At 39.0% G+C, this 12230-nt stretch overlaps 1 non-coding gene across 1 annotated transcript; it reads right to left on the bottom strand.

The window, feature by feature from the left end:
* Nucleotides 1-11236: 11236 nt before the first annotated feature.
* Nucleotides 11237-11308, bottom strand: TRNAE-UUC (transfer RNA glutamic acid (anticodon UUC)). The gene has a single exon. It is a non-coding gene; the product is annotated as a tRNA-Glu (tRNA).
* Between the last annotated feature and the right edge of the window lie 922 nt (nt 11309-12230).

Raw genomic sequence — 12230 nt, forward strand, 5'->3', positions numbered from 1 at the left:
CGCAAACTCCTTAATGTACAGATCCAGAGGGGTCAGACCCGTGATTAATTCCATTGCCGTGGTTGGTGTTGTTCTCATGGCTCCTGTGATATGTAAACAAGCCAGTTGCTGTATTTGATATAATTTTTGGATGGCTATGCAATGGCTCCATACGTTAACATAGGTATTATCATTGCAGTGTAGATCCAGGTGACCACACGGGGTGAAAGACCCCATTCGCGTCCCACTGTCCTCCGACATTGCTCATAAGCCACGTATGCTCTTTTTGCTCTACTCTGTAGATGAGAGTTCCATGTTAGCTTCCTGTCAAGGATAGTACCAAGGTATTTCACCTCTTCAGAGAAGTTTAGTTTGCTTTCGAAGATTTCGGGAGGTTTAAGCCCGAAAAACTTCTTTTCCTGGTGAAAAGGACCATCTCAGTCTTTTTGGGATTGATCGACAGTGAGTGTTCTTTACACCATTTCTCTATTAATTTGAGCCCATCCTGCGCTCTATCGCACAGTGTGTTTACAAATTTGCCGGTCTGCAAGATAACTATGTCATCTGCGTATGCAATTGTATAGAAGGTGATTAATTAGGGTATCCAGAACTATGTTCCAGAGACAGGGTGATAAGACCCCTCCCTGTGGACATCCCCTCATGACCAGTCCTTTCACTGTGATGTCTTCTTCATTAATACTTATTGCTCTACTAGAGAGCATCTGGAGTATCCATTCTCCTATTACCAGGGGTACATTCCTGGAGTGTAGTTGCTGGGTAATTGTTGGAAAGGTTGTTTCATCAAACCTTTCCTCGATATCTATGAATATACCCAGGGTGGGTTCTTTGTTGTCCAATGATCTCTCGATTCTGCCAACCACATGGTGAAGGGCCGAATCAGTGGACTTTCCCGGGGTATATGCATGCTGATTTGGATGAAGTGGGTTATCAACAAGTACTTCATCTCTTACGTACCGCTCACATAGCCTCTCCATGGTTTTTAAGAAAAACGATGTGAGACTAATTGGTCGGAATGCTTTTGGTAGGGTGTAGTCCATCCTACCTGGTTTGGGTATAAATACTACTCTTACTTCTCTCCACTTATTGGGAATATAACTCAGAGCTAGAGAGGCTCTGAATATTCCAACCAGGTGCGGCATAAGAGTGTCCGGTCTCCACTGAAGTAGGGCTGGTCTTATACCGTCAGGTCCTGGTGACTTGAAGAGGGAAAAGCCCGATATAGCCCATCTTATTTTGTCCTCATCAATTACTGTACTAGCATATTGCCAGTCGTATTGTGAGGGTGTTGTTGGTACATCCATCCAGTTCGTCGTTCCAGGAAAGACAGAACCTGGGAAGTGAGTCTCCATAAGAATCTCAGCATTCACCTGGAGGTTGGCGGCTTTGTCGCAATTTTCCTTCGTCGGGATGCCGATACTCTTATGGTGGTCATTTGAGAGTGCCTTCTGTAGCCTGGACTGGTTAGGTTAGGTTAGTTGATTGAAAAACATTAGATTTTATTTCAATCATTTTTGATATGTGTAATAGTAAATACAAATTTTAGCTACAATCAACTCCATCGTTTGTAGTTTGAGAACAATTGTTATTTTACGATTTGAAGTCTTGTTATCGTAGTTTTTTTGCTATACTTCAAAAGAATATAAAATAAATTGATATTGTGTTGTTACTACAATGAACTATAATCAATTTAGAACCTATTTCAAAACTATTTAGAGCATTATTACTTGTATTTCGTAGTTTGAATAATATCAATAGTGCTTTCTCAGTAACCGATGAAACTATAAAAAAATAAACATTACTACAATCATTAGTATCGTTTGCAGATAAAGTAGGCTTAAAAAGTGATCCACCATACGAGGAATGTCCAAAAATAAGTCGAATGTTCAAATTTCACTGGGCTACGTACATTTGATTAACGATTTTTTTTTATGTTGGTACACTCCTTTCGAACATAAATTCACAGTTTCAACTGTTTATTATGTTCAGTTTGTTGGTGACAGACATAAAAGTTAGGAGTTTTCCAATCCTGGAATATTCTGCCAGAAGTCCATAACTCTTCTTGCCATCCAGGTGTTAAGTGTTTGTTTGGCAAAGCCCAAAGCGATGCCAATGACAGGTTCTGGTCCAATGAAGCCGCTTGCAGCACCCTCCTTTGCAAGAGAGTCAGCAGCTTCATTGCTTTCCAGGCCAGTATGGCCAGGAATCCAAACCAGGGACAATCTGTTTAGTCTTCCTATCGAGGAGAGTCTTTTGTGGCAGTTTGCTACCAATTTAGACGTTGCTCGGTGGGAGCCAAGAGCTTCCAACACCGCTTGACTGTCCGAGAATATTTTTATTGACTTTTGAGTGAGGTTGGATTTATCCAATCTCTCCGCACACAATTCAATAGCGTAAATTTCCGCTTGAAATACAGTCGCATAAGTTCCTAGGCAGGTAGATAACTCAGTCCTGGGTCTGCGACTAAAAACACCTGCACCAGAACCGGAAGGTGTTTTTGAGCCATCTGTGAACCAACAACTATCTGCTCTTAATATTTCTTTCTCCCGGAGGATCCAGTCCTCTCTACTCGGGAATAGTACTTTATAAGACAGTTGGAGGCATAAAGTCAGAGGTCATTTCCAGAAAGCTGTGACTTCCAATGTCAACCAACAGTCTGTTGCACTCTGCATTGAATTGATTTGTGCAATTGGCAATGTGCACAAGTCTGTATGCAGTCCATCCAGCCTCTCTTTCCAGAAAAATGTAGAGAGGAGCACCACTGATAGCCAGACAAGCCTGTCTCTGTGAGCCAGAGAGCTTCGCTTGGGCCGTTTTCTGCAAAGCCTTCGGCCACCAAGCAATTGCACCATACGTGATCATTGGTCTGACAATCATCACATAAATCCAATGGATTTGTTTGGGACCTAAACCCCAAGTTTTACCACAAATCCTTCGACATGTCCTTAGGGACAGTCTGGCTTTGTGTAAAACTTTTTCCAAGTGAGCGTTCCAGGTGAGTCTTTTATTAAGGACCATGCTAAGATATTTCACCTCCGTTCCAAATGGAATGACCACACCATTGAGGAAAAGTGGAGTTAGATCGTCCAATTTCCTTCTCTTGGTGAAGGGGATTAACACAGTTTTGCTGAGGTTGACAGACATCTGCTCCCTCAGGCACCAACTGTGAACTACGTCCAACGCGCTCTGGAGGATATTACAAGCTACCCTTTCCGGCATGGACCTTGCCAGGATGACAAGGTCATCTGCATAAGCTTGCAGATCAACTTTTCTTCTGTCGAGGGCATCAAGCAGACTATCCACCAGGAGCGACCACAGGAGAGGAGATAGTACTCCACCTTGAGGGCAGCCCCTGGTGACCCTGAACCTGATAGCCTCGCCTTGAAGAGTCGTAGTTGGAGTTTTGTTTACTAGCATGGCATAGATCCAGCCAGTTATGGTCGATTCTATACCCTTTCTAGCCAGAGACAATCCTATAGATTTAGGTAGTGCATTGTCAAATGCTCCTTCAATATCAAGAAATACAGCAACCGCAATCTCCTTGTTCTCAACGAGGTTGTTCAATGCTGAATCTGTCGATTTGCTGGTTTGATAAGCATACTGGTGGTTATTCAGTGGGGATGCATATAATGCTACCCTCCTGATATGTCCGTCCAGTATCATTTCAAGTCCTTTCAACAGGAAGGATGTAAGGCGATTTAGGGTGTGAGTCTTTCCGACCCACTTTAGGTATTATCACCCTTGATGCCATGCAACTGAGTAGTTTATAGTTCCACGGCAGACTAGCTCAATATAACTTTATCAGAATAGGTAACATAATTTCCAGTCCGTTTTGAAGAAGAGTTGGAAATATACCATCCTCAACAGGGGATTTGAAAGGCTGAAACGACTTGATAGCCCATTCAACTGCCGGTGCTTGCTGCCAACAGAGGTACAGAGGTGATAGAGGGACCAAATACTTTTCAAATGACCCTCTCCCCATGTCATTGAAAAAAATAGGAAGGGGGTAATTGCTGACCGCAGGGGGGTGAAGTTTCGGGTATGATTTTGATATCAGAATAAGTCCCCCCAGAAATAAAAATTGACGTGTTCTCTGAAATTTTCGATTACACGTCCGTTTCTGACTTACAGGGGAGGTCAAGTTTTCGTTGGAATGGTTTTTCAATGAGTGCATCAAAAACAAAGTACCTACACCCAAAATTCACTTCGGTTCAAGTGAAAATGTCACATTTGAGTGTGTTTTTTAAAAGCGTTGTAATTCAGAAATTCACTTAATTTTTTGTCCGCTACCTTCTGTTGTAACGCATCATACTTTTTTCTAAATCGTCTCTCCACACTTCTGCAAGTCACAAAAAACGTTTTTCGTAATTTATGAATTATGAAAGCGATCTGAGGTATATATCCACGTCCAATTACCATCAGCAGTTAGAGAGTCGCGCTGCAGTAATTTGGCAATTTGTTAGTCGTTAAAATTCCCAGCTGCCTAGATCTGTCATTTGCCGGTTGGCTGATTCAGAAGTCGTCCACAAACATGTGTCGGCGACATGCATAAATAAGATATTCGAAATCGAAAATAAACCGAAGCTATTATTAGTGGGAAAAGTCGTCTTGAACAGCAGCAATCCACGATTCGTGGTAACGCGGATGAAAGAGGACTTGTTCTTTCTTCATTTGCCGTTAAATGGCGCCAAATGATAGAGTGGGATCAGACCGAGAAAAAAATCATCAAAGTATAGATTTGGGAAGCTGAATACACTTATTGAATGAATGAATCGAAGAGTTTCTGTATAAAAGTGTATAATCGAGGACATAGTACATTTGTATACAGAGAATGTTGAATCAGTACAACGTCGTTTTCCAAAACTTCTCTCCTATAGATCAGACAATATCTAATCATCAATGGGGAATGTTCCTCAATTTGGGTTATCACAGCAAATGCAAGTTTCAACAAAATAAAGTTGAGTTCAATTCATGAGTTTTTCAAATTCACTTCGGAGAGTATTCAAATTGACGTTTTAAATAATGGTTTTTAATTTTTCAAGGGAATTGTTTTTAATTCACATATTGGCAACAGCGCCTAGAATGCTAGATCGGAGTTCAGGTTAGTAGTATGTTAGAAGAAAAAGAATCATGTCAATAGTGTCAAATTTGAGGCATAATATACATCACAGTTCAATACCACCTCCACAAGCCACATAAACAACAGTTGTTTTGTTATTTATTTATACAGAGGAAGATAGGTTAGGTGGTTAGGTGCACAAAATGTCATATGTCACAGAATGTCTCGGAACTCGGAACATAAGTAAACAGAACAGCACGCCTCTGAAATATGTCATCTTTGTTTGTCTCATACAGATAACAGATTCATTGTCCTTTATTAGCTATAACCGATATTGCCAAATGGTGACATAGAAAGGAATCCCTTTAAATGTTGAATGCATTATTTCATTCCTCTTTTTTAAGTATTCAAATAATTTTTTAAAGAAAAAGGTTGAAATGATAAGTTTAAAATGCGTTTATTCAGAACTATTTTATGAAAACTACTTGGTTTTCGTCTCGGAATCTTTTAATTTTTCATTTCTGTTACTAATATTCTTAATTTTCAGCTTTTACTAATATTTCAATTTTTTATTTTCAGGCTGTAGCTTGTATGTTAAGTTCTTTGTAATTCCAGTTTTTTGTTTTAATAAAATTGTAATTTTTCGGTTGATCTTTTTATTTTTTCAGGGATTTCAAATCAATTTATATTATATTAGACAATGGAAGTCCGAACTGATGAAATACACCACGAAACATTGTCAACCACCTTCAAACAAGCATTGTTTTTCTTGTCTGTTATTTTTAATATTCACTGTATTTTTGTGAATACTATGTAGTAATAAACAAACAATATTTTATATGTTTTCAACATTTTATGTATATATAAACATTACACCCCTTGTCGACAAATTGTACTACATTTTAGACAATGAAGATCTATCTATCTAATATGTGATAGTCAACATGGATTCATAACAATGGCTGCTCATTGTTTTGTGGTTCAACTCGTTACACCTCAAATTTCACTGCTAAATAACTCTTTCATTCAAGAACTGCTTTCACGTGGAATAAACTTTCTGAGAACGTTTTTTCAAATGATTCAAACTCCGGCGACTCGAATCCAACGTGAATCGCTACTTTCGCACAGGCACCGCACTCAGGGCGGATTTTTCTTGTGTTTTGTCAAAAAAACACCCTGTGTTTAAAATTAAAACTCTCGATTCATATTCGGCAGGATTCCCCGAACTTCAAAAGCAATTAAAAATTTGTTTTCCGTCATCTTAATGAAACCATTAAGGAGCTGCGGAACCAAACCATCAAGAAACCACAGTTCGTTAAACAACATGTGTCATTCCGCCTCGCTTGTCCATCTGGTAGTCGAAGATGTGTCGAAAATACCGACAGCTCGAAGAGATTTCTTCCTCAATGGACCTGTTTAATTAAAAATCGGCAGATAATCAATCAAGCGGCGGGAGAAGAGACAGCTCCTAATTAACTAATTAGGCCAGTTCGCACTGCCGAATTTCACGGTCCAAACACCATCCAAAGATTCTTCCTGCCGACCGTTGGGGCGGAATGCAGGGTTATCTGTTTGTGACGGAAGGACCTACACACACTATTGAGGGAATTATTATTATTGGCGGGTTGGCATATTTCCATGTCGATATTGATGTCTAAACTAGGCCGGTAGTATTAATTACAAATATTTAGGATTCACGTGTTGCTTGAAGTGTACTTCATGACACAAAAATGTACAAAAACACAGATTTTTTTTGGTACAACTCATTTTTTTTGAATTCCTTTCAATTCGTAAAACTAGACAATTTACCAACAGAAATTTTTCAATACAGTTATTAGGTTGTTTCAAAATTTTTGTCTGTTTTTATGAGTCTACTTGAATTGCAGTTTTTTAATAGGATGTTGACCGTTGATTGTCAAGTTGGCGGGAATTCGGTCAAAATGTTGAAGAAAACAAATTTCTAAATTGTCGACGTTTCCAAACTTTATTGTTTCATCTTCAGGACTCTGAAGTATAAGAACAAGATATACATATTAAAATGGAAATTTGCAAAGCAGTTCTGTTAGAAACAAAATAAATTATGTAATATAACAATCGTTAAAAAATAATAAACGTTTCGAACACTTTACAAAAAAACAACATTGATGAGTACTTACATTTAGGGCGGCTTTCCGAGTTGAAGGGTGAAGTGAATAATTTCGACATAAAATATAAATACGTACACAGGTTCCTGAAAGACGTTGACACAGACACGAAGGAATTAACAATCTGAAATGTCTGTATATCGTTCTTTATAATTCAAAAAAGCCCATGAAAGAAATGAGAATTGTATTTGGAAAAAGCAGTCGGTTAATGATTCCAAAGTTAGTTATTGTTTGATTTTTTTTATTAGATTGAAATATGAGGTGTATAAGTTTTCAATATCCGACCTTTTGTTAACGCACTTTGTTCCATGTTTTGTTATTCCAATCATTTCATTCAGGTTTCTTTTTTCTGATATCGTCTGTTGTCCTATAATACTGATTGACTCGAAATCAAAAGTATGAAGGGACGATCTACAATGTTCTGCAATGCTAGTAGGATTCTTCATTGTTTTTAGTGGGTTGTGTATATTTTTACAATCCCTGCTATGTTCAGTAATTCTTTGTTTGAGATACCTGCCTGTTTGCCCTATATATATTTTTTCACATTCAGCACATGGTATTTTATAGACAATATTGGATTTCAGGTCTTGTGGTGTTTTTGTTTTTATTCTCGTGAATAAATGATTTTCAATTGTATTTTCAGATGTCATATTAATTCTTTAAAATTTTTATTTTCTAGAGTCTTGCATAGTTGTGGTGTCATACCTGCTACATACGGTAATTTGAATATATATATTTTATGTTCAACGGTGTTTTTTCTTTCTCTCAGGCTTATTAGCTTGCATGAGCCTGAGAATGTGGAATCGATAGTTCGAATGAGTATGTCACTTCTCGTTCCCCACAACGGATTCAACATCCCATGGAGCGCAAGGCAACACCGTTGTCTCGTTAATACCATAAAAGTGCAGTGGGTGGTAATAAAGCACTTTCGGGGCCGCGTTATGCTGATGTATACAGAGTGGTCCAACGAAAAGTATGCACCTTGCTTTTCTCCTTTTTTTGGAACTTATCGCGAAAATGCTCGGACAGGTCAATTTAGCTTTTGTGGGGGACACATTTTAGATGTATTTTTCTACCTGTGCCTTCAACCCCCTAGAGAGGGTGAGTAACAACCCCAAAATTTTAAATGAAAGTGGAGTCGAGTGATATATCATTTGAGAGGGCACAAAATTATCTTTCCAATGATAGCTAATTTGTTGTATTTCACTCAAACATGTAGGTATTATGAAGAAAAACAACTACAACCCAGTACTTTGAAATGTGTAATTGACTTAGTAGAATCCTACTTCAGCAAGTGCTGAAAATGTGACCCATTTGCTTCCATACAATAATACAGATTTTGTTCAAATCTATTCCTAACATTCTGTAGCATATCAGGTGTTATACTTCTGCACTCTGCTGTAATTCGTTGGCGAATTTCTTCTATGGACTCGGGCTGCGTAGCAAAACATTCATTTTTCAAGTGTCCCCAAAAGAAAAAGTCTAAAGGCGATAAAATCAGGTGACCTGGCAGGCCATTCCATGGGGCCTCTTCTTCCAATCCACCGTCCAGGAAACCGAAGCAACATAGTGAGGCTGGAAATGAAGCCGATCATCATTATGATTTTGGTCATTTTCAATTATTTCTGTTATGAGAGGATCAATTGTATCTTCAAGCATGTTCAGGTAGACCTCACCAGTAAATTCCCAGGAATAAAAAATGGCCCTACGATATGACTACCTAATATGCCACACCAGACATTTATTTTTTGAGGGTACTGGGTATGGACCTATCAGAATAAGTGTGGGTTACTGTCATCCCAGTAACGGCAATGCCTATTTACAGCTCCATCCAAAAAAATGGACTCTCATCGGAAAAGCACGTGTTGAATGATAGGTACGGATCATCAATTAGTAGCTGGCTCAGTTGTTCACAAAATTGCAGCCTTCTATCAGGATCATCTTCATTGAGTTCCTGTACTAATTTAATTTTGTACGGATGAAATTTATAGGCTCTTAATATCCGTATTATGGACGAACGGGAGACACCTGAGGCTGCAGCAAGCTGACGGGTACTTTGAGTATGATCCAATTCAACATGTCCCAAAACATCGACTTCCACTGCTTCATTTCTGATAGGTTTCCGTAGGACAGATCCGGTATTGACAAACTTTTGGACTAACTTGGCAACGTACGAATCATTCACATTTTTCCCGGGATGACTGTTATTAAAGAGGCGAACAGTAAGTCTAGCACAACTATTATGTTGATAATAAAGTTTAACAATTTCAACTCGTTCAGGAATGGAATAAACCATTTTTACAGTAAAGTTGAAATAATTTCAAAAGTAACCGAACTGAATCAATGAACGTTTGCCTAAATTCTTTTTGTACACTTATCTGCTGTTGTTATTTGAACCAAAAAACGCACGAGAGAAATTGAGGAATGTAGTAGTGATAAAAATGCCGTTTTCCGCATTTTCATTAACACCAAAATTATCGAGTAAATGTTCTTGCTTTTTTTATAATTATTCAAGTAAATACAACAAATTGTTTATCATTGGAAAGAGAATTTTGTGCCCTTTCAAATGATATATCACTCGACCCCACTTTCCATTTAAAATTTTAGGGTTGTTACTCACCCTCGCTAGGGGGTTGACGGCACAGGTAGAAAAATACATCTAAAATGTGTCCCCCTTGATAGCAAAATTGACCTGTCCGAGCATTTTTGCGTTGAGTTACAAAAAAGGAGAAAAGCAAGGTGCATATTTTTCGTTGGACCACTCGATATAGGCAGAGACCGCATATGGTGGACATGCTGAGTGCATCAAGGTCTCAAACGCCTCGCGACAGACACCTTGTGTCAGGACACCCCATACCCATCACGCGACTATGGTAGACTAAGCTGTTGAAGACACCATCCTGGCAGGCTATGATGAACTCAGTTTCCGACTTCAACCCACTCGACATGAGGAGTGCGAAGGTCAGGCGCTTTGGTGAGCCAACGTCTTCAATGTTATCGAAGAAGATCCCAAACACTTCACTACGCCAAACGAGTAGAGTAGGATAGGAACGACAAATATATTCGTGAGTGGCGTTGGTCCACTCCGAGGTGAGTATACATCTCTCTCGCATCCAGATGATGCATGATGCTTCCATCTAAGAACTGCACATCCCCTCTGTGGTTCTCGCATCGTCCTCTTTTGAGATAGACCATTGCATATTTGTCTATCCCAAATTTCATACTGGCATGCGTGTTCTCTTCCACCACTCACAAGGACTGATATAAATCCTGTTCTAAAGAGTTTAAAATCATCCATATAAAACAAATGAGTGACCTTGTGCCTCCGGTTTCCGAGGTGCCACAGTTATGCCCTCGAGTATTACTGAGCGCAATGGATAATAGCTATAGTGAGAAGTAGAAGAGAAGGCAATTGAGGGAATCGCTCTATAATATACCCCTTCTGAAAGTGACCCACCTTGTTAGGACTTTAGCCTGACACGAACCGCAAGGCCGGGACTGTGTCCTTCCGATTGGATGGCGCTGTACACGGCGGTGTCAATTCGCTAGATATCAGCCTCTTCTGTTAGATCATTATGAACCTCTGCATCCAAACAGGCAAGTTCTTGTGGCTTCAGGAAGCTAATTCTGTGGAGCGCCCTATGTGTTCTGATCATCTCCATTGGTGTCATGATGCGAGTCTCCTGCCAACGGGTGGTGGAACTTCGACCACTTCGTTAGCAGGCTGGGAAGGAGCTATATAGCCCTGTCGCCAAAGATAGGAAACGTAATTCCTAAGATATTGGGTGGAAAAGGCGGCATTCTCTGGATGTGTTTCACACCACAGATCATATATTTTCGCCATGTACCCTCTTCACTTACACCTTCACTTACAGATCTCAGCCGAAAATCACGGAACATAGCTTTGAAAGCTACATACTTTTACCCCAATTCATATTACGCAACCAAGTTGACATCAATAGAAAATTATATATTAGAAAAAATAGTTTGCTGATACGATAGAACAATCGATAAGTATCTGAAAAGTAAAAAAAAATTCCGATACCGGGAATCGAACCCGAGCCTCCTGGGTGAAAGCCAGGTATCCTAGCCACTAGACCATATCGGACTGTGTCTGATTGTTTTCGGAAACTTTTGGGGATTTTGCAAATATTCCATGTAATGAATAGCGGTTGAATTCAATTTTTTTACCAAGAAAAAATATGGTTTTTGTGAAGTAGTTAGGTAATCACTTCGAAATCATTTCGAAGTTCTCGTCTTATCTAAGATAGATATCTGAACTCTCTCAATTGTATAATTTGTAACACGTCAAAGTTCATACAGGCCTAATGACGTCACGCATGTTTTTGGTACGTATGCTTGTCTGTCTGATTCACTACGATTATATAGGGCTATTCAAATTCGTTTCTGTACATGGGGATCTCGTAAACGAAAAGAGATATAGTGTAGGTTAAATTGTGGCACAGTTGCGTATTTTAGAGACCTATTCAATGATGTGAAAAAATCAAATATAGATCTTTTGGTTCTCGAGATACCTATATGGGAAAAATGAAACAATCCCAAATCATTTTTTGCCTATATCTTCTTTATTCGCCGACATATTGAAAATCTGTTTACATTTTGCTAGTGGCACTTGATGTGGGCTATCAGAATATGCCCATGAATCTTTTATACAGGGTGTCATCTGACTTGGGCCACCCTCATCTTCAAATTTTTAAATACGGACCTGTATTTTTTGTTGTAGTGTTTTCTATCGTCGACGTTCACTTCATACTGAGAAATTAATTCGATTCTATATTTCGGATGTTTCCGTAATATTTGATTATAATTGTGTGAATTATTACCTTTTAAATTACGGCCGTGGAAATTGGTTGCTGAGTTGGATAAAAACACAATAGCAACTTTCTCGGCTCCCTATGTACCGTAGAGTTTTTCGAACTAACAATATCTTATGGGGCGTTCCACAAGGATCAGTACTGGGCCCGATTATTTTCCTCATACATGTAAATGATCTTGTTACTCTCTCAATT

This window comes from Leptinotarsa decemlineata, unplaced genomic scaffold, assembly GCF_025532065.1.
Source record: "Leptinotarsa decemlineata unplaced genomic scaffold, Ldec_3_MD MMD2_P_RNA_scaffold_12, whole genome shotgun sequence".
NCBI classification, from domain to species: Eukaryota; Metazoa; Arthropoda; class Insecta; order Coleoptera; family Chrysomelidae; genus Leptinotarsa; species Leptinotarsa decemlineata.